Here is a 27,738-nt window from a genome sequence, read left to right as displayed (position 1 = left end):
CAAGTTTGAACGGTTTTGTTCCTATGGGGGGTTTTGTAGGCTATCCTAAGGGCCCACAAAGCGTCAACTAACTTTTCTGCCTAAGTTTTGCGATTCATTCCTATTGTTATTTCGAGGATCCTTTTTATTCCTCTATTCGAGACCTTTACTTGCCCACTAGTCTGAGGGTGATATGGCGTTGCCAATCATTGGTGAACTCCATATCGTGCTAAGACTTTGTCCATTAGAGTGTTGCAGAAGTGAGTACCTCTGTCGCTAATTAGGACTTTCGGAGTACCAAAACGTGCAAATAACTTTTACAGAAAACGTACAACTACTCGAGCATCATTAGTGGGAAGAGCTTGTGCTTCTACCCATTTAGAAACGTAGTCGATTGCTACAAGGATGTACTTATTTCCGAATGAGTTAGGAAATGGGCCCATGAAATCTGTTCCCCATACATTAAAGACTTCACATATTTGAATGCCTTTTTGAGCCATCTCATTTTAGGCTGTGATGTTTCCGGCTCTTTGACAAGCATCGCATGCTTGGATCAAAGCATGTGTGTCCTTATATGTGGTGGGCCCAAAAAATCCTACGTCAAACACTTTCCTGACTGTGGTGGTGGTACTGTGGTGTCCACCAGTAGGTGCTTCATGGCATGTTTGAGAATATCTAAGGCTTCATTTCCTGAAACACACCTACGCACAACCTGATCGACACTTATCCTAAACAAGTACGGTTCTTCCTAGAAGTAGAACTTAAGGTCGGAGAAGAATTTCTTCTGCTGTTGATGAGTCAGCCCTTTCCTTAGGATTCTACAGGCTAAATAGTTTGCGAAATCAGCAAACCAAGGACTTTTATCTTCCTCCTTCATGACTGTTTGGATATGCATGAAAATTTCATGCGGAAAATTATCATTGATATATTCCTCGTGATGTTCTTTTGAAGTTGGGCATTCTAAGCATGAGAGATGATCTGCGGCTACGTTCTCTTCTCCCTTCTTGTCCTTGACTTCTATGTCGAACTCTTGGAGTAGTAAAATCCATCGGATAAGTCTGGTTTTGGCATCTTGCTTATTGAAGAGGTATCGTATGGCGGCATGGTCGATGTAAACCATGGTTTTGGAAAGAACTATGTAGGATCTAAATTTTTCGAAGGAAAAAACTACTGCTAATAACTCTTTTTCTGTTTTTAAGTAATTTTCTTGTGCATCATTAAGAGTTTTACTAGCATAGTAAATTGGGTGAAAATGTTTTTCTTTGCGTTGTCTGAAAACTGCTCCAACTGCAAAGTCACTTGCATCGCACATGATTTCGAATGGAAGGGTCCAATAGGGTGTAGTCATGATTGGTGCGTTGACAAGTTTGTCATTTAGTATGTTGAATGATTCAACACATTCTTCAGAGAAGACAAACGATGCGTCTTTCTCCAGAAGTTTGGTCATTGGTCTAGCAATTTTGGGAAATGTAGGTCCCCCCGTGGACGTCGCCGATCGATACGAGATCCGCACGATGTCTAGGAGTGCGGAATCCTCCTAGACTCGTTAATGGTGTACAAGATGAAGAACACAAACACGTACACGAACAAATACACAAACAAATACAAGAACGAGATAAACAAATCTGCAGATTCTTTATAATATAATAATCAAACACGTTACCTACCGTAACATAAACAGAAACACGTCCGACCCGAGGTGAGCTCTACCTCGGGTCGTCCCTCACGACACTTCCTCTCTTTTACTCTCTAGACAAATGAACTATAACACAATTACTCTTATTTTCTGGATACAAAACCTAAACAAGACACACATATATATAGATAAAACATCTTCTCGGGCTTGGGCTTGGGCCAGTAGGCGAAGTTGTTCATAACTTCGCCTATGGCGAAGTTGTGATAACTTCGCCTAAGGCAGAAGTTGTTCTAACTTCGCCTAAGGCGAAGTTGTGCTAACTTCGCCTGTGGCGTTCCGCTAGTCTGAATTGCATAGCGACGGTCACAAAATGCACCAACAGTCTCCCCTTTGACCGTTGCTCTCAATTCTAACAAACACAAAGTTTGGATATGGTTTCGATTTTTGCCTTATCGACTTCTAGTCCTTCTTGGGATATCTTGTGACCGAGAACAATGCCCTCTTTGACCATAAAGTGGCATTTCTCCCAGTTTAGTACTAAATTAACTTCTTCACACCTAGCCAACATTTTGTGTAGGTTTTTCAGACAATGATCGAAGGAGTCTCCAAAGACTGAGAAGTTGTCCATGAAAACTTCCATAGAGTGTTCGATCATTTCATGAAAGATGGCCACCATGCAACGTTGGAAGGTGGCCAGAGCATTACGTAGTCCAAATGGCATTCTTTGGTAGGCGAAGGTGCCATACAGACATGTAAAAGTGGTTTTCTCCTGATCTTTAGGACCAACTGGAACTTGAAAGTATCCGGAAAATCCATCAAGAAAACAGTAGAACATTTTTCCTGATAAACTTTCGAGCATTTTATCGATAAAAGGAAGTGGAAAATGATCTTTTCTTGTGGCGTCATTAAGCTTCCGGTAATCAATGCAAACTTGCCAGCCTGTGATGGTCCTCGTTGGTATTAGCTCGTCCTTTTCGTTCATTACAACTGTCATTCCTCTCTTCTTGGGTACTACTTGGACTGGACTAACCCAAGGTGAATATGAGATTGGGTAGATTAACCTGGCATAAAGGATTTTGATTACTTCCTTCTTCACCACATCTTGCATGTTGGGATTGAGACATCTTTGATGTTGGACCACGGGTTTGTATTCTTCCTCGATGAGGATTTTGTGAGTGCAAAAGGAAGGACTAATGCCCTTGATATCCATGATCTTCCATGCGATAGCCTTCTTATGGTTTTTGAGAACCTTAAGAAGCTCGTCTTTCTCTTCTTTAGAAAGGTGAGATGAAATAATTGCTGGGAGCTGAGAGTCTTTTTCTAGAAATGCGTATTCGAGATGGATTGGGAGTTCTTTTAATTCTAAAGCTGGTTGTTCTTCGATTGATGGTTTTGATTTTCATTACATTCGGTGATCTCACATACTACTTTTGATGTTTCTTGATTGTTAGTATTAAGATTATCGTTTTCTAAGAGGGATTTGGTGATAAATTCAGTTAAGATTTGTGTTTCTAGTGGGGTGTTAATGGAAGATTTCCGCATATAGCAACTCACGATAAAATCGATGATGTTAACACAATATAATGTGTCATCGTGACGTTACGGATGTTGCATAAATTTTCCTATGTCAAAAGTGATTGCCTCGTCATTAAACTTGAGAGTGAGTTTGCATGTGCAAACATCAATAATAGCCTTTGCATTGTCTAAGAAGGGTCTTCCTAAAATCAGAGGTACACTTTTGTCTTCCTCCATATATAGAGTTATAAAAATTACTGGGAAAACAAATTTGTCAATTTTGACAAGCATGTTTTCAACAATGTCCCGAGGATATTTAACGGATCGGTCAGCTAACTGAATGCTCATGCGGGTGGGCTTTGGTTCTCCTATCCCTAGTTTTTCAATAACCGCATAAGGTATTAAGTTAATACTAGGTCATATGTCATCCAAGGCATTGCTAACAGACAAATTTCCTATGAGACAAGGGATAGTAAAGCTCCCTAGATCGGTCATTTTCGGTGGTAGCTTGTTTTGGAGGACAGCTGAACATTCTTCACTCAGTATGACATGTGAGAGCTCCTCCAGCTTCCTTTTGTTTATCAACACTTCTTTGAGAAACTTTTCATATTTCCGAATTTGAGCAATGGCTTCGACAAAAGGAATGTTGATGTGGAGTTGTTTGAAGAGTTATAAAAACTTCCCGTACTGAGCTTCCAATCTCTCCTATTTCAGCCGTCCAGGATATGGAATAGGAGGAACATAAGTTGAACTGGTTCCTTAGATTGTATGGTGCCAGTTGGAACTAGTATTTCCTGGGTTTTCTCAGGGGATTCCTTCTCCATAACTGGTTTACGAAGTTGGTGAGGCAACAGTGGTCGTTTCACTTCTTAATGTAACAGCGTTGGCTGTCGCATTTGGATATCTGATTGTGTTGCTTGGAAGAGGGCCAAGTGGTCTTTCAGTCAATTGTCGGGCAATTTGTCCAATTTGAGTCTCTAGATTCTAAAACGATGCTTGTTGACTTTTAAGGTCAGCTTCACGCATTAATAATACTCCGCTGATATCAACAACTCTTGAGCCGGCTTTGTTTTCTGCTTCATTTGTTTTTGTCATGATTTGGATCAACATTTCTTCAATTTTTTAGTAGCTCGGATTTTGAAGGCTACTGGGACTTTGTTCTTGAAATTGAGGTTTAGGCTGGAAAGATTGATTCATCGGCCTCTTTTTAAATCCGGGTAGAGTTTGAGTGTTACCTCCGTCATTCCAAATGAATTTTGGGTGGTTTCTCCAACCTGGATTGTAATTGTGGCTAAAAGCGTTGTCTCGACGGGCGATGAAGTTAACTTATTCTATGGCTATAATGACTTGTTTGCAGTCAGTTTTCTTATGAGTTCCTCCACAGGTGTCCCATGTGATCTTGGTTTTTGGTAGTTCGGCTTGAAGTTATTTAAATTTTTTAGAAAGGGCTTCAAGCTGTGCGGTGACAAGAGTGTTAGAATCGAAGTGGTGCATTCCTTTATGTGTTGGTGTAGATCTTGGTGGGTTATAAGTGAAACTCTTCTTTGCTGCCTTCTCCATTATTTCAAATCCTTTGTTAGATGATTTGGATCCCAGGTCTCCACCGACGACTTGATTGATAGCCTTTATTTTTTATTGGATTGTGCGTCAAAGAAAGTCGTAAATGCAACCATACGCTCAGTCCATGGTGTTTTCATCTTCTTAGAAGACTTTTGTATCTTTCCCATGCTACGTGTAACGACTCATCATCATCGGTCCGGAATCCGGTAATGCTAGCTTGATATTTGACAGTTTTATTAGGCAGAAAGTATTTTAGGAGAAACTGTTCATGTGACAATCGTCAATTTTAGGTTAACTCCGTTAACTCAACTCCGTCAATTCAAACTTAAAGATCACTGAATCTATAACGCACACCTCATTACATTTAAACTAGGGTTTAAATGACGCTTAACACTTAGTACATGTGTAGTCTTTCGGGAATTGCACCGAAACGCAAACGAGTTGACGCAAACGATTGGTGAATAAACGAAAAACGTCAAAACAATAATTATGTGATAATTATGTGTTAGACTTATGTGTTATGTGATAACATTGTATAAACGTTAACTCAATGTGCTAGAACTAGTTATTTAAGCTAGAAAAATAACATTTGGAAGTTGAGGGACTATAGTGTAACATGTTATTATAAATAATAACATAAACCTAAAACCCTAACACTCTTTCTCTCCCTCCCAAACCCGACGGCAGCCTCTAGACCCCCCCCCCCTTGCGATCGGCCCTCATACACACACATACAAGCAATCTTTCAAGCTTTTGATTGAAGATTAAGATGCTAGGAAGGTATAAACGACTATCCTTTGCATCCTTTATACTTAATTTCAATTTTTAATGGGTTAATTAAAAACCCTAGGGCCGATTTTTGTATATAAGTTGTGTTCATATGTTTTGTTTGATTTGATGATGTATTGATGATGATTTGATGACTAGAATTGATATTGTTACATGTTAATTGTTGTGTCTTTGATTTTGAGATCAAATAAAACCCTAACCATGTATGTATGGTATAATTGATATGCATGGATAGTGGTTATGGTGTCTAGAGTGTTATATGAACGGATTATGGTCTATAGATGGTTAATATGTTGAGTTTTGTTGCAAACAGTTTCTGGACAGATTGTGTTGTTGATGTTCAATTGACTGTATCGGGGTGTAAATGTGAAAATTGGTTGATATTATTGAGACTACAGTAAACTAGGTTGAGTCTAGTTTCTAAAGAATATAAATTTGCAATTTTTGGACGTGCAAAAGTTAACCTTTATGATTTTACAAAAACGTTGTGCAAAGCTGAGTTGTTAGACCTGCTGTTAGGTTGTTTTGTAAATATTATATCTCATGAACTACGAGACCAATTGGGTTGGTTCCACTTCTGGAAGTTGGATTGTTGAGTTAGGAACCTAACCCAAGTGGTCTTGCATTTGTTGGATTTTTCATTTAACGGGAATTGCAAATAACTTTCTGTTGCGCATGAATTTGACTGTTATGAGTTTGCTGTAATGTTTTGATCATTGTGAGAAACATATGTGGAATAAAAATAAAATAAAATATGTTCTGGAAACCTAATACATGTATGCTTTTGTGATGATTTTTGGTAAATTAATTGAGATTCTATGATCGGTGGAATAGACTAGTTTTACAAGTAGAATTCTGTCATTAAGAAACTAGTTGCTGAATTTTGTAAAAGTTGCATGAAACATGGTAATTGCTAATTGATTGTCGTGTTTTGACCAAATTGCCCTTGAGGGGAATAATTGCTAATTAATTGTCGTGTTTTGACCAAATTGCCCTTGCGGGGAATAATTGCTAGTTAATTGTTATGTGTTGACCAAATTGCCCTCACGGGGAGTAATTGCTAGTGATGTACATTATTAATACATGACACGTAAATAATTGCTCACACATGTAATGTATCACAAATGTACTTGTTAAAGTCACACACGATTCACAAACGAAACACGAAACATATTGTGTGCATAGGTATTATGTGCCGAGTCTAGAGACTTGATAATAGTTCCGACACTTAGAAAAATCTCTTTGTTGTTTTAGAACGCTAGAGAGAGTTTTTCTGTGACGCGCATCCTTTGGTGATTTATTTTGGGAATTCTTCGCAAACAGTGAGTTCACTTACTCCTCTAAACTGTTTTCAAACGCTTTTCACTTGGGGAGATAACATACTCCGAAAACGCATTTAAGATTTTGTTAGTATAAATTATATATCACTTGTAAAGACTAAGTGGCAAACGCAAAAACTAAAGTCCTTCATTCACATCGAACCGTTTAATATTGGATAATAGCGAGTTATTGTTGAGTAGTACTACTGGGTTTGACAAACCCCACCCAACGCTAAACTCGAGTGGAGGTCGAGTGGGTGTAATCTTGGCTAAACACATACCATGGTCGGGATAGACCTGGTGGCAAGGCAAATGATAAACAGTCAGCTTCGGTGTCGAACACTTAGTAATACTTGTTTTATAGGCTAGCTACCTATAGATATATAATTGACATAACACTATCTGGTAACGCAAAACGCTGAACGCAAAACGCTGAACGCAAACGCTAAACGCTTTATTTTATATAAACTTGTGAACTCACCAACCCCGTGTTGACACTTTTAGTATGTTATTCTCAGGTAGCCGAGGCGGGCGCGCGGTATAGGATCATGCATTGCTTGAAAATGCTTTTGTTATGCAAACTATTTTAAAACTGTTATCATTGGGTTTAAGTCGTCCTGCGTGACGCAACATTTATTTATGGTTTTTACGCTTCCGCATTTAATTACTCGTAAACGTTTTCATGGTTTGAAAACTTTGTTTTATGGTTTGATTATAACAAATGAATCCGATCCTGTTAGTTCACACCCTCTGACGGTAAAACTCCGTTAGTAGATTTTGTGGGTGTGACAGATTGGTATCAGAGCAATTGGTTATAGCGAACTAGAAATTGCATGCATACTAGACTATAACCGCGACAACCCATTAGTTATAATGATACGCACTGCATATGTTTGTGTAGTCTTTGTTATCTTATCTCTTTACCTCTTTCACTCGTACGCTCGCATACACGGCTTACATGTAGGGATGTCGACTCTACCATCATCCTCATCCGATCAGATGACTCATGCTCATGGGAAGGAGCCGCAGTTACCCAACTCATCGCCACCCCGAGTAGTCCCGGAGCTCGAAGCTCCTACACCGAAGAGGTATCGCTTATCCGGAGGCATGTACGAAAACGAAGTTAGCTGGGATTGGTACCCTAATATGATCAGACGTATGGTCTATCGTGAACAAGTTCCCCCGCTACCTCACCCGAACCATGTGACAATCGTCAATTTCAGGTTAACTCCGTTAACTCAACTCCGTCAATTCAAACTTAAGATCACTAAATCTATAACGCACACTTCATTACATTTAAACTAGGGTTTAAATGACGCTTAACACTTACTACATGTGTAGTCTTTCGAGATTTGCACCGAAACGCAAACGAGTTGACGCAAACCATTGATGAATAAACGAAAAACGTCAACATAATAATTATGTGTTAACATATGTGTTACTTGATTATATTGTGTGTAATGCTAGACAAGAAACAAGAACTAAGTTAGTTAAGTTAGAAAAAACAACAATTGAAAGTGGAGGGACTTGAGTGTAACTTGTTTTGTTTAGAAATATATCCTTAACAACTAAACCCTAACTCTTATTTCTTTCTCCCTACTTCCGATCGCAAACCCCCTCCCCTTGCTCCTTGGCTGCCGTCCACTTTCACACACATATACACCATCAATTCAAGCTTTTGATTGAAGAACTAGGTGCTAGGAAGGTATAATTGATTATCCTATACATCCTTATTACTTGATTTTGATGTTTGTTGGGTTAATAACAAACCCTAAGCTGCCGATTTCTTGTATGGTGTGTGTTAACATGATTGTTGTTGAATTAATGATGATTGATAACTAGTATTGATGTTGTTACATGTTGATTGTTGTGTCTATGATTTGAGTTCAAACAAAAACCCTAATCATGTATGTAATGGGTAATTGATGTGCATGGATGGTGTTTATGGAGTCTAGAGTGTTATATGAATGCATGATAGTTCATAGGTTGTTAATATATTGAGTTTGGATGCAAACAGTTTCTGGACAGAATGTGTATTTGATGTTTAAGTGACTGTAACAAAGTGTAAATGTGAAAATTGGTTGAGATTATTGGTACTACAGTAAACTAGGTTGAGTCTAGTTTCTATAGAGTATAAATTTGTAATTTTTGGACAAGTGGAAGTTAACTTTTATGATTTTACAAAAACGTTGTGCAAAGCTGAGCTGTTAGACCTGCTGTTAGGTTGTTTTGTAAATGTTATATCTCATGAACTACGGAACCAATTGGGTTGGTTCCACTTCTGGAAGTTGACTCACTGAGTTAGGAAACTAACCCAAGTGGTCTTGCATTTATTGGATTTTTCGTTTAACAGGAATTGCAAATAACATCCTATTGCCCATGAATTTGACTGTTATGAGTTTGCTGTAATGATTTGATGATTGTGAGAAAACTATGTGGAATAAAAATATAATAAAATATGTTCTGGAAACCTAAGACATATGTGCTTCTGTGATGTTTTTTTTAAATTAATTGAGATGCTATGATCGGTGGAATAGTACAATCTTTCAAGTTGAAATTCTGTCTCGGTGAAACTAGCTGCTGAGTTGTGTGAAAATGCATGAAACATGATACTTGCTATATAATTGTTATGTTTTGACCAAAATACCCTTGCGGGGAATAATTGCTAATTGATTTCCATGATTTGACCAAATTGCCCTCGTGGGGAATAATGGCTAGTAAATTGTTAATTGTTGACCAAAATGCCCTTACGGGAGTAATTGCTAGTGATGAATTCTATGAATACATGACACGTAAATAATTGCTTACACATGTAACGTATCACAAATACACTTGTGAAAGTCACACACGATTCACAAACGAAACACGAAACATGTTATGTGCATAGGTATTATGTGCCGGGTCTAGAGACTCGATAATATTCCGACACTTAGAAAAATCTCTTTGTTGTTTTAGAACGCTAGAGAGAGTTTTTCTGTGACGCGCATCTTGGTGATTTAATTTGGGAATTTCTTCGCAAACAGTGAGTTTCACTTTCCCCTTTTAAACTTTTTAAACGCTTTTCTCTTGGGGGAGATAACATACTCCGAAACGCATTTAAGATTTTGTTAATATAGATTATATATCACTTGTAAAGACTAAGTGGCAAACGCGTTAACTAAAAGTCCTTCATTCACATCGAGCCGTTTAATATTGGGAATAGCTAGTCATTGTTGAGTAGTACTACTGGGTTTGACAAACCCCACCCAACGCTAAACTCGACTGGATGTCGAGCGGGTGTAATCTTGGCTAAACACATACCATGTTCTGGATGACCTGGTGGCAAGGCAAATTGATAAATAGTCAGCTTCGGTGTCGAACACTTAGTAATACTTGCTTTATAGGCTAGCTACCTATAGATATATAATTGACATAACACTATCTGGTAACGCTTAACGCAAAACGCTGTAACGCAAAACGCTATAACGCAAAACGCTTAACGCAACACGCTGAACGCAAACACTAATCGTTTTATTGTTATTTAAACTTGTGAACTCACCAACCTTGTGTTGACACTTTTAGTATGTTATTCTCAGGTAGCCGAAGCAGGCGCGCGGTTTAGGAACATGCATTGATTGAAAACGCTTTTGTTATGCAAACTTACTTTTAACGGTTATCATTGGTTTTAAGTCGTCCTGCGTGACGCAACTTTTGATTTAAGGTTTTTACGCTTCCGCATTTATTTACTCGTAAACTTTTTCATGGTTTTGAAACTTTGTTTTATGGTTTGATTATAACTGATGATTCCGATCCTGTTAGTTCACACCCTCTGACGGTAAAACTCCGTTAGTGGATTTTGAGGGAGTGACAGATTGGTATCAGAGCCATTGGTTATAGCGAACTAGAAGCTGCATGCATACTAGAATATAACCGCGACAACCCATTAGTTATAATGATACGCACTGCATAGATTTGTGTAGTCTTGTAATCTTATCTCTTTACCTCTTTCACTCATACGCGCGTGCATTCACGGCTTACCTGTAGGAATGTCGACGCCACCCTCATCATCATCCGATTCGATGACGCATGCTCACGGGAAGGAACCACAGTTACCTACCGCATCGCCCCCTCGAGTAGTCCCGGAACTCGAAGCTCCCGTACCGAAGAGGTACCGCCTATCCGGAGGCATATACGAAAACGACGTTAGCTGGGATTGGTACCCTAACTTGATCAGACGTATGGTCTATCGCGAACAAGTTCCCCCGTTACCTCACCCGAACCACCCTGCTTACCCCAACACCCTGCCACCCATAACCGAACCTGTAGAGCGAGTTCTCGCAGCTGTTGTTTCATGCTTGGAGCGTGACGTGGGTTACATGCGCTATACGAGAGCGAACGTTTCCGGACTGTTAAAAGACGGAACCGAGACTAAGGAGGAAATTGCCCGCATGGCAGCGACAATGAAGGAAATGCAAGATGCTAGTGATCAACAGATGAAGATTATGATGAAGATGCAAGCCGAGATGATAGACTTGCAAGAGCAACTCCAAGTAGCCAGGACCCGAACCGAGATAGCTTTAGAGCGTTGCGATGTCTTACAAATGCAACTTGCTCAGAACGCAGCCGAACCTGAGGCAGAGCCTGAGGCCGAGCCTGAGGCAGAGCCTGAAGTAGAACCTGAGGAAGATCCCGAAGAGGAGCCTGAGGAGGATCCCGAGGAAGATCCCGAGGAAGAACCCGAAGAAGAACCGGAGGAAGAACCGGCTGAGGAGGAGGCACACTCGGAGGTGTCCTCAGATGACGACATCTAGTGATGATGACACCTAGATGGAGGGGTTGTCTCCATCCGAACTATTATTTTCTATGATTTTAAGGATTGATTGGAAATACTTTGTAGAGAATACAATGGTTTTAATCATGATTTATTAATTAGATTAATATATGGTTGCGATGTGATGTTGTTTCTTATTTCTTTCTTACCTATCTTTTTATTACATGTATGGTGTGTTGTATATGAAAGAAAAATTCATGTTTAACATTTTATACTGTGATTCTAGGAAATGGCCAGAAGAAACGCTGGACAAGGACGTGGTAACATCAATTTGACTGCAGCTGAACTCCAAACTCTGCTGAACGACCATGCGGCGGCCGCTCTAGCCCGCACATGTTCAGAATCAAGCTGGAGGTCCGAGTGGAACGTGTACCTTCAAGAACTACCTTGACTGCAAGCCCAGTACGTTTAAGGGCACTGAGGGAGCTATAGGCTTCCTGCGTTGGGCTGAGAAGGCCGAGTCGGCCTTTGAGATGTGTAATTGTCCCCCTGCCAGTAGGGTCAAATTCGCTGCTGGAACACTTGAGGATTCTGCCCTCACTTGGTGGAATTCGAACGTGCAGATCCTTGGATTGGAACTGGCTAACGCAATGAACTGGGAGGAGTTCAAAAACATGATGCGAGAGGAGTACTGTCCGAGAGAAGAGATTTCGAAGTTAGAGTCAGAATTTTGGTCACTGAAGATGGTGGGCTCAGAAATCGAACCTACACTACCCGTTCTCACGAGTTGGCTGTGATGTGTCCGCGGATGGTGGATCCGCCGAGTAAGAGGATTGAAATGCACATTGATGGGTTAGCACCGCAGATTCAGGGCATGGTGACGTCTTCCAGACCAGCCACGATTCAACAAGCGATCCGTTTAGCTCACAAACTGACAGATCAGGCTGTGACCCAAGGTGCGTTACCACCTAGGGGTTTGACCACTAAAGCCCGTGACAACCCGAGTAATGACAACAACAGCAACAGCAACCCGAGCAGCGGAAAGAGAAAGTTTGACAACACCAGATCCTCATCCTCGAACCTCCCACCGCAACAACACTACCGTAAGCCCGAATTCACTCGGGGCTTTAACAATCAGAGTCACAACAACAATAACAACGGTAGCGGGCAGGGTTCGAGCGGATATGCTGGGAAATATCCAAAGTGCAATAGGTGCAATTATCATCATGTTGGCCATTGTGACCGTGTCAAGTGTCAGAGATGCGGAAAGATGGGTCACCAAGCGAAAGAATGTAGAGGGGACCTTGCGGCAAAAGGTGCTCCTAAGCCACCTATGACGACGAAGGGATGTTTTGAATGTGGGCAGGAAGGTCATTTTAGGAAAGATTGTCCCAAGCTGAAACAGAACGACAACAATGGAGGTAATGGAAGTGGCAGTAGTGGTGGAAGCAATGGCAAAAGAAGAGCGTTTGTGATTGTGTCGGGTCAAGCCCGCAATGATCCGCACGTGGTGACTGGTAAGTTCCCTGTGAACGATTGTTTTGCTTCTGTTTTGTTTGACACTGGATCTGATAGGAGTTTCGTGTCGAAAGCCTTTAGCCAACTCTTAGACTTAACTCCAACTCCGTTAGATGCTAAGTTTCTTGTTGAATTAGCTGACGGTAAGACTATAGTAACGACTCATGTACTTGCGGGATGTAAGTTAAAATTGTCAGGTCATGTCTTTGATATCGACCTTATTCCTTTTACGCTTAGTAGTTTCGATGTCGTGGTCGATATGGACTGGTTGTCCGAGAACAGAGCGGAAATTATATGTCATGACAAGATAGTTCACATTACTACCCCTTCCGGCGAGATCATTTCGGTCCGAGGTGAGAGAAGCGGCATGACCACCAGCGTCATTACCCTTATGAAGGCGCAGAAGTATCTACGAAAGGGTCATCCGGCAATTTTGGCGCAGATTATTGAGAAACCCGCGGAGGAGAAACGAATTGAAGAGATACCGATTGTGCGAGATTTTCCGGAAGTTTTCCCGAGGGATTTGCCTGGACTCCCTCCTATTCGTCAAGTCGAATTCCAAATCGAGTTGACACCCGGTGCAGCACCCATAGCACGAGCCCCGTATCGGCTCGCACCGGCGGAGCTTCAGGAACTATCCACTCAGTTGCAAGATTTGTTGGATAAGGGTTTTATCCGACCTAGCTCATCACCATGGGGAGCTCCTGTCTTGTTTGTCCGAAAGAAGGACGGGACTTTCCGAATGTGTATCGACTACCGGGAGTTGAACAAGGTGACGGTCAAGAACCGTTATCCTTTACCCCGAATCGATGATTTGTTTGACCAGCTTCAAGAATCGAGTTACTACTCGAAGATCGATCTGCGATCTGGTTATCACCAACAAAGAGTGCGCGAAGAAGATATCTCAAAGACGGCTTTCAGAACACGGTATGGTCATTACGAGTTTTCGGTTATGCCTTTTGGCCTAACCAACGCACCAGCCGTATTTATGGATCTCATGAATCGAGTATGCAAGGCGTACCTCGACAAGTTTGTGATTGTTTTCATCGATGATATTCTCGTCTACTCCAAGAACGAAGCTGACCACGAAGAGCACTTAAGGGTAATTCTGGAATTATTGAAGAAGGAACAACTGTATGCTAAACTCTCGAAATGTGAGTTTTGGCTTCGCGAAGTTCACTGTTTAGGACATGTGATCAACGAGAATGGTATCCATGTCGATCCTGGTAAGGTAGAGGCCATCAAGAACTGGGAAGCGCCTAAGACTCCGACTGAGGTGCGGAAATTCCAAAGACTGGCCGGCTACTACCGACGTTTCATCGAGGGATTTTCAAAGATTGCTCAACCCCTCACCGCTTTGACTCACAAAGGCACTAAGTACAATTGGGGTGACACGCAAGAATCCGCCTTTCAACTCTTGAAAACCAAACTCTGCAGCGCCCCTATTCTAGCCCTCCCCGAGGGAACGGAAAATTTTGAGGTACACTGTGACGCATCTATACAAGGTCTCGGTTGTGTGCTGATGCAACTCGAGAAGGTCATAGCTTATGCCTCTCGACAACTACGGGTTCACGAGAAGAACTACACGACCCATGATTTGGAACTTGGAGCTGTGGTGTTTGCTCTTAAGATATGGAGGCATTACTTGTACGGTACCAAGTTTACCATTTACACCGACCACAAGAGTCTCCAACATATCTTCGATCAGAAGGAGCTGAACATGCGACAGCGTCGTTGGGTCGAGCTACTCAAGGATTATGATTGAGCCATCAAGTACCACCCTGGCAAGGCCAATGTAGTGGCCGACGCCCTCAGCAGAAAAGAAACAGACAAACCCAGACGAGTGCGAGCATTGCAACTCACGATTCATGCCAGCTTACCCGATCAGATTCGCGATGCGCAACTTGAAACTTTGAAAGATGACAATCTTCCATCAGAACTCATGCGGGGCATGAACAAGCAACTTGAAACCAGATCGGACGGGGTCCGATATTTTGAGAACCGGATTTGGGTTCCACGATACGGAGAGTTGAGAACTCTAGTGATGGACGAAGCTCACAAGTCCCGATATTCTATCCACCCTGGCTCAGATAAAATGTACCATGATTTAAAGGCACTTTACTAGTGGCCGAACATGAAAGCCGACATTGCCACCTACGTGAGCAAATGCTTGACTTGTGCCAGAGTCAAGATAGAATACCAGAAACCATCTGGTCTACTGCAACAACCGGAACTCCCAATGTGGAAATGGGAACACATCTCAATGGACTTCATCACGGGTTTACCTAAGACACCGACGGGATGCGATACCATCTGGGTGATCGTTGACCGGTCGACTAAGTCTGCACACTTCTTAGCGATTAAGGAATCGGACAAAATGGAAAGACTGACTCGTGTTTACATGAAGGAAGTAGTGTCTAGACACGGAGTGCCTGTCTCAATCATTTCTGATCGAGATTCTCGTTTCACTTCGCACTTTTGGAAGTCGCTGCAAAGCGCACTAGGCACCCGTCTTGATATGAGCACAGCATACCATCCTCAGATGGATGGGCAAAGTGAACGAACTATTCAGACCCTGGAAGATATGTTGCGTGCATGCGTGTTGGATTTCGGAAAAAGTTGGGAACCCCACTTGCCTTTGGTAGAGTTTTCGTATAATAACAGCTACCACGCAAGTATTAAAGCAGCGCCGTTTGAAGCGCTGTACGGACGGAAGTGTCGATCACCACTCTGCTGGGCAGAGGTGGGTGACAGCTAAATCACTGGTCCAGAACTGGTACTCGAAACTTCGGAAAAGATTGTTCAAATCCGAAATCGCATGGCAGCAGCACGAGATCGCCAAAAGAGTTACGCCGACAAACGCCGAAAACCTCTCGAATTTCAAGTAAACGATCGAGTGTTACTCAAAGTCTCACCTTGGAAAGGTGTGGTTCGCTTTGGTAAGCGAAGCAAACTCAACCCACGGTATGTTGGTCCTTACCGGATAACTGAGCGCATTGGTCCGGTGGCGTACCGACTGGACCTACCAACGGAACTCAGTGGCATACACAATGTATTCCACGTATCCAATTTGAAGAAATGCCTATCTGATGAAACCCAAGTAGTCCCTTTGGACGAACTACAAGTTGATGAACAGTGGCGTTTCATTGAGGAACCAGTCGAGGTTTTGGATTGGGAAACCAAAACGCTCAAGCACAGCAAAATTCCAATCGTTAAGGTTCGTTGGAACTCGAGACGTGGACCGGAGTTCACGTGGGAACGCGAGGATCAAATAATGAAAAGGTATCCTCACCATTTTGAAGGGCTAACCAAACACAGAAAACCGCGAAACTCGACAAACCGTCAGACATCACCAGAGGTATGAATTAAATTTCGGGACGAAATTTCTTTCTACTAGGGGATGATATGACAAACTGAAATTTTTCTTACTTTTTCAGACACTTATCACGACTTGACTCAAATTTTCGGGACGAAAATTCTTTAACATGGGAATGATGTGATAATCGTCAATTTCAGGTTAACTCCGTTAACTCAACTCCGTCAATTCAAACTTATGATCACTAAATCTATAACGCACACTTCAGTACATTTAAACTAGGGTTTAAATGACGCTAAACACTTACTACATGTGTAGTCTTTCGGGATTTGCACCGAAACGCAAACGAGTTGACGCAAACGATTGATGAATAAACGAAAAACGTCAACATAATAATTATGTGTTAACATATGTGTTACTTGATTATATTGTGTGTAATGCTAGACAAGAAACAAGAACTAAGTTAGTTAAGTTAGAAAAAACAACAATTGAAAGTGGAGGGACTTGAGTGTAACTTGTTTTGTTTAGAAATATATCCTTAACAACTAAACCCTAACTCTTATTTCTTTCTCCCTACTTCCGATCGCAAACCCCCTCCCCTTGCTCCTTGGCTGCCGTCCACTTTCACACACATATACACCATCAATTCAAGCTTTTGAATGAAGAACTAGGTGCTAGGAAGGTATAATTGATTATCCTATACATCCTTGTTACTTTATTTTGATGTTTGTTGGGTTAATAACAAACCCTAAGCTGCCGATTTCTTGTATGGTGTCTGTTAACATGATTGTTGTTGAATTAATGATGATTGATAATTAGTATTGATGTTGTTACATGTTGATTGTTGTGTCTATGATTTGAGTTCAAACAAAAACCCTAATCATGTATGTAATGGGTAATTGATGTGCATGGATGGTGTTTATGGAGTCTAGAGTGTTATATGAATGCATGATAGTTCATAGGTTGTTAATATATTGAGTTTGGATGCAAACAGTTTCTAGACAGAATGTGTATTTGATGTTTAAGTGACTGTAACAAAGTGTAAATCTAAAAATTGGTTGAGATTATTGGTACTACAGTAAACTAGGTGGAGTCTAGTTTCTATAGAGTATAAATTTGTAATTTTTGGACAAGTGGAAGTTAACTTTTATGATTTTACAAAAACGTTGTGCAAAGCTGAGCTGTTAGATCTGCTGTTAGGTTTTTTTGTAAATGTTATATCTCATGAACTACGAGACCAATCGGGTTGGTTCCACTTCTGCAAGTTGACACACTGAGTTAGGAACCTAACCCAAGTGGTCTTGCATTTATTGGATTTTTCGTTTAACGGGAATTGCAAATAACATTCTATTGCGCATGAATTTGACTGTTATGAGTTTGCTGTAATGATTTGATGATTGTGAGAAAAATATGTGGAATAAAAATATAATAAAATATGTTCTAGAAACCTAAGACATATGTGCTTCTGTGATGATTTTTGGTAAATTAATTGAGATTCTATGATCAGTGGAATAGTACAATCTTTCAAGTAGAAATTCTCTCTCGGTGAAACTAGCTGCTGAGTTGTGTGAAAATGCATGAAACATGATACTTGCTATATAATTGTTATGTTTTGACCAAAATACCCTTGCGGGGAATAATTGCTAATTGATTGCCATGATTTGTCCAAATTGCCCTCGTGGGGAATAATGGCTAGTAAATTGTTAATTGTTGACCAAAATGCCCTTACGGGAGTAATTGCTAGTGATGAATTCTATGAATACATGACACGTAAATAATTGCTTACACATGTAACGTATCACAAATACACTTGTGAAAGTCACACACGATTCACAAACGAAACACGAAACATGTTATGTGCATAGGTATTATGTGCCGGGTCTAGAGACTCGATAATATTCCGACACTTAGAAAAATCTCTTTGTTGTTTTAGAACGCTAGAGAGAGTTTTTCTGTGACGCGCATCTTGGTGATTTAATTTGGGAATTTCTTCGCAAATAGTGAGTTTCACTTTCCCCTTTTAAACTTTTTAAACGCTTTTCTCTTGGGGGAGATAACATACTCCGAAACGCATTTAAGATTTTGTTAATATAGATTATATATCACTTGTAAAGACTAAGTGGCAAACGCGTTAACTAAAAGTCCTTCATACACATCGAGCCGTTTAATATTGGGAATAGCGAGTCATTGTTGAGTAGTACTACTGGGTTTGACAAACCCCACCCAACGCTAAACTCGACTGGATGTCGAGCGGGTGTAATCTTGGCTAAACACATACCATGGTCTGGATGACCTGGTGGCAAGGCAAATTGATAAACAGTCAACTTCGGTGTCGAACACTTAGTAATACTTGCTATATAGGCTAGCTACCTATAGATATATAATTGACATAACACTATCTGGTAACGCTTAACGCAAAACGCTGTAGCGCAAAACGCTGTAACGCAAAATGCTGTAACGCAAAACGCTTAACGCAACACGCTGAACGCAAACACTAATCGCTTAACGCAACACGCTGTACGGACGGAAGTGTCGATCACCTCTCTGATGGGCAGAGGTGGGTGACAGCCAAATCACTGGTCTAGAACTGGTACTCGAAACTTCGGAAAAGATTGTTCAAATCCGAAATAGCATGGCAGCAGCACGAGATCGCCAAAAGAGTTACGCTGACAAGCGCCGAAAACCTCTCGAATTTCAAGTGAACGATCAAGTGTTACTCAAAGTCTCACCTTGGAAAGGTGTGGTTCGCTTTGGAAAGCGAAACAAACTCAACCCCCGATATGTTGGTCCTTACCGGATAACAGAACGCGTTGGTGCGGTGGCGTACCGGCTGGACTTACCAGCGGAACTCAGCAGTGTACACAATGTTTTTCACGTATCCAATTTGAAGAAATGCCTATCTGATGGAACCCAAGTAGTCCCTTTGGACGAACTGCAAGTTGATGAACAGCTACGCTTCATTGAAGAACCAGTTGAAGTTTTGGATTGGGAAACCAAAACACTCAAGCACAGCAAAATTCCAATCGTTAAGGTTCGTTGGAACTCAAGACGTGGACCGGAGTTCACGTGGGAACGCGAGTATCAAATGATGAAAAAGTATCCTCACCTTTTTGAAGGGCTGACCAAACATCGAAAACCACGAAACCAGGCAAACCGTCAGAAATCACCGGAGGTATGAATTAAATTTCGGGACGAAATTTCTTTCTACTAGGGGATGATATGACAAACTGAAAATTTTTCTTACTTTTTCAGACACTCATCACGACTTGACTCAAATTTTCGGGACGAAAATTCTTTAACATGGGAATGATGTGACAATCGTCAATTTCAGGTTAACTCCGTTAACTCCGTTAACTCAACTCCGTCAATTCAAACTTAAAGATCACTGAATCTATAACGCACACCTCATTACATTTAAACTAGGGTTTAAATGACGCTTAACACTTACTACATGTGTAGTCTTTCGGGAATTGCACCGAAACGCAAACGAGTTGACGCAAACGATTGGTGAATAAACGAAAAACGTCAAAAAAATAATTATGTGATAATTATGTGTTAGACTTATGTGTTATGTGATAACATTGTATAAACGTTAACTCAATGTGCTAGAACTAGTTATTTAAGCTAGAAAAATAACATTTGGAAGTTGAGGGACTAAAGTGTAACATGTTATTATAAATAATAACATAAACCTAAAACCCTAACACTCTTTCTCCCCTCCCAAACCCGACGGCAGCCTCTAGACCCCCCCCCCCTTGCGATCGGCCCTCATACACACACATACAAGCAATCTTTCAAGCTTTTGATTGAAGATTAAGGTGCTAGGAAGGTATAAACGACTATCCTTTGCATCCTTTATACTTAATTTCGATTTTTAATGGGTTAATTAAAAACCCTAGTGCCGATTTTTGTATATAAGTTGTGTTCATATGTTTTGTTTGATTTGATGATGTATTGATGATGATTTGATGACTAGAATTGATATTGTTACATGTTAATTGTTGTGTCTTTGATTTTGAGATCAAATAAAACCCTAACCATGTATGTATGGTGTAATTGATATGCATGGATAGTGGTTATGGTGTCTAGAGTGTTATATGAACGGATTATGGTCTATAGATGGTTAATATGTTGAGTTTTGTTGCAAACAGTTTCTGGACAGATTGTGTTGTTGATGTTCAATTGACTGTATCGGGGTGTAAATGTGAAAATTGGTTGAGATTATTGATACTACAGTAAACTAGGTTGAGTCTAGTTTCTAAAGAATATAAATTTGCAATTTTTGGACGTGTAAAAGTTAACCTTTATGATTTTACAAAAACGTTGTGCAAAGCTGAGTTGTTAGACCTGCTGTTAGGTTGTTTTGTAAATATTATATCTCATGAACTACGAGACCAATTGGGTTAGTTCCACTTCTGGAAGTTGGATTGTTGAGTTAGGAACCTAACCCAAGTGGTCTTGCATTTTTTGGATTTTTCATTTAACGGGAATTGCAAATAACTTTCGGTTGCGCATGAATTTGACTGTTATGAGTTTGCTGTAATGTTTTGATCATTGTGAGAAACATATGTGGAATAAAAATAAAATAAAATATGTTATGGAAACCTAATACATGTATTCTTTTGTGATGATTTTTGGTAAATTAATTGAGATGCTATGATTGGTGGAATAGACTAGTTTTACAAGTAGAATTCTGTCATTAAGAAACTAGTTGCTGAATTTTGTAAAAGTTGCATGAAACATGGTAATTGCTAATTAATTGTCGTGTTTTGACCAAATTGCCCTAGAGGGGAATAATTTCTAATTAATTGTCATGTTTTGACCAAATTGCCCTTGCGGGGAATAATTGCTAGTTAATTGTTATGTGTTGACCAAATTGCCCTCACGGGGAGTAATTGCTAGTGATGTACATTATTAATACATGACACGTAAATAATTGCTCACACATGTAATGTATCACAAATGTACTTGTTAAAGTCACACACGATTCACAAACGAAACACGAAACATATTGTGTGCATATGTATTATATGCCGAGTCTAGAGACTCGATAATAGTTCCGACACTTAGAAAAATCTCTTTGTTGTTTTAGAACGCTAGAGAGAGTTTTTCTGTGACGCGCATCATTTGGTGATTTATTTTGGGAATTCTTCGCAAACAGTGAGTTCACTTACCCCTCTAAACTGTTTTCAAACGCTTTTCACTTGGGTAGATAACATACTCCGAAAACGCATTTAAGATTTTGTTAGTATAAATTATATATCACTTGTAAAGACTAAGTGACAAACGCAAAAACTAAAGTCCTTCATTCACATCGAACCGTTTAATATTGGATAATAGCGAGTCATTGTTGAGTAGTACTACTGGGTTTGACAAACCCCACCCAACGCTAAACTCGACTGGAGGTCGAGTGGGTGTAATCTTGGCTAAACACATACCATTGTCGGGATAGACCTGGTGGCAAGGCAAATGATAAACAGTCAGCTTTGGTGTCGAACACTTAGTAATACTTGTTTTATAGGCTAGCTACCTATAGATATATAATTGACATAACACTATCTGGTAACGCAAAACGCTGAACGCAAACGCTAAACGCTGTATTTTATATAAACTTGTGAATTCACCAACCCCGTGTTGACACTTTTAGTATGTTATTCTCAGGTAGCCGAGGCGGGCGCGCGGTATAGGATCATGCATTGCTTGAAAATGCTTTTGTTTTGCAAACTATTTTAAAACTGTTATCATTGGGTTTAAGTCATCCTGCGTGACGCAACATTTATTTATGGTTTTTACGCTTCCGCATTTAATTACTCGTAAACGTTTTCGTGGTTTGAAAACTTTGTTTTATGGTTTGATTATAACTAATGAATCCGATCCTGTTAGTTCACACCCTCTGACGGTAAAACTCCGTTAGTGTCTTTTGAGGGTGTGACAGTTCAACCATCTGGTCTCAGTTGGTGATGGAGCCAGAAGGAAGAGGTTCGATCCATTCTAGGGCTTGACCCCTTAGAGAGAAAGGAACAAGTGTGATTTTGATATGATCTTCTGAACAATTTTGAATTTTAAAGGTTCTGCAGATTCGTAAGAATCGAGATATATGAGAAAGAGGGACTTCGTCGAGGAGACCATGAAGTTGAACTGAATTTTCTACCATATGAATGGTGCTAGATTTGATTTCGAAATGTTCGGTGATATCGGGTGGAGCCACTCCAGTGTCGTAGTCTTCGAGAGTTGGCTTGGCATATTGGCTCATGTTTGGTTCATTGTTTTGTGCTTCCAAAATTTCTTCAGTTTGATTTCCTCCTGATGCGGTAGCGTCTACTGACTCGTCTTTGATTGTTTCGGCGATTTCTGCAGTTCGTTTACGTGCTCATTAACGAAAGAGTCGTTCCGGTTCAAAAATTGGAGAAACAAACTCAGGTTCAAATGTAGAGGACATACATGGGGTAAAATCAAATTTAAACTATTTAAATTACACTAAAGATTAGTGAAAGTTAAGCTAAAGGTTAGGCTAAGCTATTTTAAAACTAAACTAAGGTATAAGTTAGTTAAACTATAGTACAGGTTAGGCTAGCCAAAAAAAATTATTCTAATATTATAATTGGTAAAAAGAAAATAATATAAAAGTTAAAAATTTGTACAATTATAAACAACGATTAAATTAAAACTTGAATCGTTTTTAGAAACGTAAAGTATCCCCGGAAACGGCGCCAAAAACTTGATGCGTGTGTGCGGTGCGATAGTATTATAATGGATTGAAGATTTAGCTTTCGCACAAGATCTTGTTTTAAATTTATAAAAGTGATTTCTACTAAGACTAAACACACACAAAATAGGCAAGTGTAACTATCTTATATGTAGAATAGTATTGGTAAGAACCAAGTATCGATCCGTGGACACAAATGTTTCTAAAGATGAATCTTCGTTTTAGTTTAATCAGTGAGTTTTAATCATTAATGGCTTGATTTTTAACTTTTTATAAAATAGAGATATAATATATAGGTGACAAGAAAAGAATTTCCAAATGAGTAGTTCAATTATATGAAGGTTACCATCTAAGATCAAGAATCCACTCTATTCTTCCTTGATGATTATTAAATAAACATGTGATAAACTTGTCCTAATATTAAATGATAAAATAGTCCCTCATTTCTAAGTGAACATATTCTATGACATAAAAGAAAGTAGCATGCATATTTTCGAGTCCATCATATGCTTAATATCATGCTACCACGAGAATGTCAATTTAAGTAGAAAAATAATGTGGTAAAGTAGAACGATTAGGATTGACTTCGATTTATCAAATACCAATCCTAACAACTTCGAGTTGTTGTAGTTAACTCACACAACCTCCCCTTGATTGATTTGATTAGGTTATAGTTACACATTCCATTAACATATGATTTCTTTAACTAGCATGATAACCTAAGCAATCGTGTTAACAATGTTATTTTAGTATTATCAAAACTAGAGAAATAGATCATAAGTTATATCTCAACATTTCTAAGTACAACATAAGGATCCGTGTTATATCTTAAATACGTTATCAAGGTTTTCTTTTTACCATTTCTAGTCTGCAAGAACATGAGTGAACATGAATGATTTTTAGTCATCAACCTTGATGTATTGAGTTAAAGTGATTAAACATTTCTTTATCAAATGAAAATTGCAAAATAACCATGTACTTTACCAAACTAAATCACATGTTAAACATAATCATCAAGTAAAACAAAGCTTCTTCATAGATTTTATATGGTAAATGGAGTTTAGATCATAATGAGCATAGTTATGAACATTAAAAGAGATGGAGATAACAAAAACATTATCAAACTAGAACAATCTAACCAAATATGGATGAATCTTCCTTCTTTAATGGTGATGGATGATGATGATGATGGATGATGATGATGATAGCCTCCATGCCTTCAAACTCTTCACAATGTCTTCAGTATGAGTGTAGTGTAAGTGTTTTTATAAGAAAAACCCGTATGGAACTTTTCTTCAAGCACACTTGATCAATCCGACATGTTCCTCTATTTATAGGTAGTCTGGGAAGCAGACAGGTCCTCGTGCTTCTGGAGGCACGCCCCCGTGTCCAGGTGTCCAGTTGCATTAAATGCTATGTCAGATCGTACATGATTACTCACCACGGGGTCGTGCTTTCTGAGGCACGGTCCCGTGCTTTTGGTGATATGTTATATTTCTTTTGTGTTCTTCTGAATGGTGACCACGGCCCCGTGGTTACTAAAGCACGGCCCCGTGCTTCAGTGTCCAGTGTTTGTCTTTTCTTGCAGATTTTTGTCTTTTCTTGTGTTCAGAAGCATAGGGGCGTGTTTAGGGGGGCACGGGGTCGTGTCTGGGGTTTTTCTTTCATTTTTATTCGTCTTTTCGTTTGTTTCTTCGTTTAAGGCTTGGTTTACCTGAAATTGCATTTTAATGTGATAAGTAGCCTTCTGAGCCATATTATTTGATAGAAGTTGCAGTTTTTAGAGATTATCTGATGCAAAAAAAGATGTATAATTTTATGTACATCAGCGACCCTATGATCATCTATCACCTTCTAGAGGAGTTTCTAGGATAGAGAAGACTATTTCCATCATTCTGATTCATTCCAAGATCATCAACATGTTTCATATCATTTGAATCGAAGATCTTGTGATGCCGAGGCGCGACTAATCTATTCGAATTATACCCAAGATGTAGAGTTTGTAACTTTCAGTATTTTCTCATGTTTTATAACGAATGATTTGTAATTGTTATTGATTAATCTATGAGTATTGATGTTTAGTATTGTTGTGCATTCAGTCGGTTTAGGTTTATGTCGATCAAAAAGATTAGTTTGTCGGTTACTATAATAATCGCTTATAGGGTTGTTTGATTAGTTGAATGCAATGAAGCATACAATTTCCTTTTATTGGGTTACACTAGCAAGGACTGTTTGATAACCAGTGTCGTGTGTTAGCAATTGTTGATGCCTAACGTATATCTTGTTAGTCAGTCTGTATTGATCAATGATAGTTAATCTGTTAAGTTGCATGAGATTGATGTTCAGTTGCTTACTTGAAACTAGGGTGTGATTTGACTTCATTAATTGTTTGAGAGTTGTTTATTTGCTTTCTTAATATTAGAACGAAAACTTTTTTGCTTATGTGATCAGCACTATTAAACTGTTACATCATAATCTTAGGTATCTGTTACATGTTACAGTGACCACATACTCCTCGTAATTTGACACCCTACTTACCCTAGCTTGCTTAGGTGATTAGAAATTGATTTTAATTGTTCTTTACTAGATAGCGACAGTCTAGCATCAAAATGGCGTTGTTGCCGAGGATTTAATGCGCTTAGTGTTTATTTGTGATTTGATTTACGTGTTTAGTTTAAGTATTAGTTTTAGTTTTAATTTTTATTTTATTTTCCCATTTTACGCGGGGTGTGTTGATTGTGCAGGTAATAGGTTTATGCACATCCGTCACTCGGCAAATTATCACCGATTATTTTCGAGCCTAAAATCGTGCGAATAGCCCGGCAGAACCGAGCTCAGTTTAGAAAATCAGCAATGGAAGGTCAGACTCAAAGTCAAAAGAGAACCAAAACCATAATCAAAACCGAAACCAGAACCCACTCAATGAACACATTGTTTTCCAACCAAATCACAATATCAACCAAGATCGCCTGAAAACGACCAAAACCCACCAATAAATTCCAACCAACAACCAAACACGAACAACTCAACTCGCTTATCCAGAAAGCAAAACCGAAACAACAATCAACCAGGACTATCAACCCCACATAATACCCCCCCCCCCCACTTGCAGAATTCCTTTGTATCTTGGTGAAGATTACGTTGGTGTTCATATCGTGGATGAAGAAGAAGACGGGGAATGGGATGAATCAGATCATGGTCACTATGGAAGTAATAAGGAGGATTGGAGGATCAGGAAGAACGAGGGGTTTGATCCAGTAATGAAGTTAATGATGGTTGGGATGAAGAGGTAGAGGAACTGGGAAATTAGAGAGGTAGAGGGTTGTTGTACAGAAACAAACACATAAACGAAATTGGGCAAAAAAATGTTAGCAAAGCTGATCGAGTTGATAGAGGTTGGAGAATTCAAGTTAAAAGAGGAGGCTTGGTTAATCCAACGGGACGAAGGAGGAATCATGCAGCCTCGGTTCAAAGTGTTAACAGTCGGTCCAGGCCGGCTATATTAGATGGAGCACCCCCAATTGCCCACAGGTGCGAGTGCCGTGACACCAAACATTTAAGTCCTGACCGTCTTACATTAACATCATGCCACATTTTCACGGGATGGCTTTGGAGGACCCATATTCACACTTTTCCGATTGTTTGGCTATTTGCGGGTCGATTGGTGATGGTACGTTTGACTAGGATGGGGTTCGGTTACGATTATTCTAGATTTCATTGAAAGACAAAGCAAAACACTGGTTTAACTTGTTAACGATGCACAATATCAGCAATTGGGCTGAGATACAACAGGTGTTTCTAACCGAGTATTATTCATATTCGAGACAAACGAGGCCAGAATCTAAACTCGCCATTTTTCATAGTTACCGGGCGACTTTTTCCACGAGGCATTCACACGTTTCAAAGAGATGATTAGAAAATTCCCGCACCACTAGATCAAGTTGTGGGAATCGGTAAAGTGTTTTGTGGATGGGTTAACGTACAAAGACATAAAGCACTTAAAAGCCTCATGTAATTGGATAACTGTTAAACCAACCGGAAGAAGACGAATGGGACATTCTAGAGTTTATGTGTGAAGATTCCAAGTTAGAAGCAGCTGCAAAAAGAAGAAGGAAACAAGGGAACACCAAATCGATAAAATTAGTTGTAAATGAGTCGAACAAAATAGCAGAGTTGAATGGGAAATAGCGTTGTTAAAAAAGAATTAAAACAAAGAAGTTGATAAAGTCGTAATGAAATTCCCGTATTGTGAGGACTGTGGTAAACTCGGGCATAAGGCAGAAAATTGCCCCGAGTTTGATGATGATGAGGAGATCCTAAGGAGGAGGTTAACTATGCTTACGGGGATTCCAAAGGCCAGGGATTTGATTCAAACACATATCACCCCAGTCTGAGGAATAACCCAAACGTCAGATACGGTAATGTGTCAGATTAGTCAAAAATTAATTTTCAAGGGTCTAACCAAAAACAGACAGCAGTGTAGTTACCAACAGGGTGGTTATTAGCAGGGTTCATATAACCAGAATAGTTGTCGGGGCTATAACATTCATGGTAATTGGGGTGGTAGGTCATCGGGTGGCCAGAATCATGACCAACAGAAGGGGTCATTGGGTAATTCAGACGAGTCTGTGCACTCGAAATTGGATGCTT

The sequence above is a fragment of the Bidens hawaiensis genome, unplaced genomic scaffold (genome assembly GCF_021521415.1).
Source record: "Bidens hawaiensis isolate Kalapana, Puna unplaced genomic scaffold, B.hawaiensis_p1.1 tig00008029_1, whole genome shotgun sequence".
Lineage (NCBI taxonomy): Eukaryota > Viridiplantae > Streptophyta > Magnoliopsida > Asterales > Asteraceae > Bidens > Bidens hawaiensis.
This window is presented reverse-complemented; position numbering follows the sequence as displayed.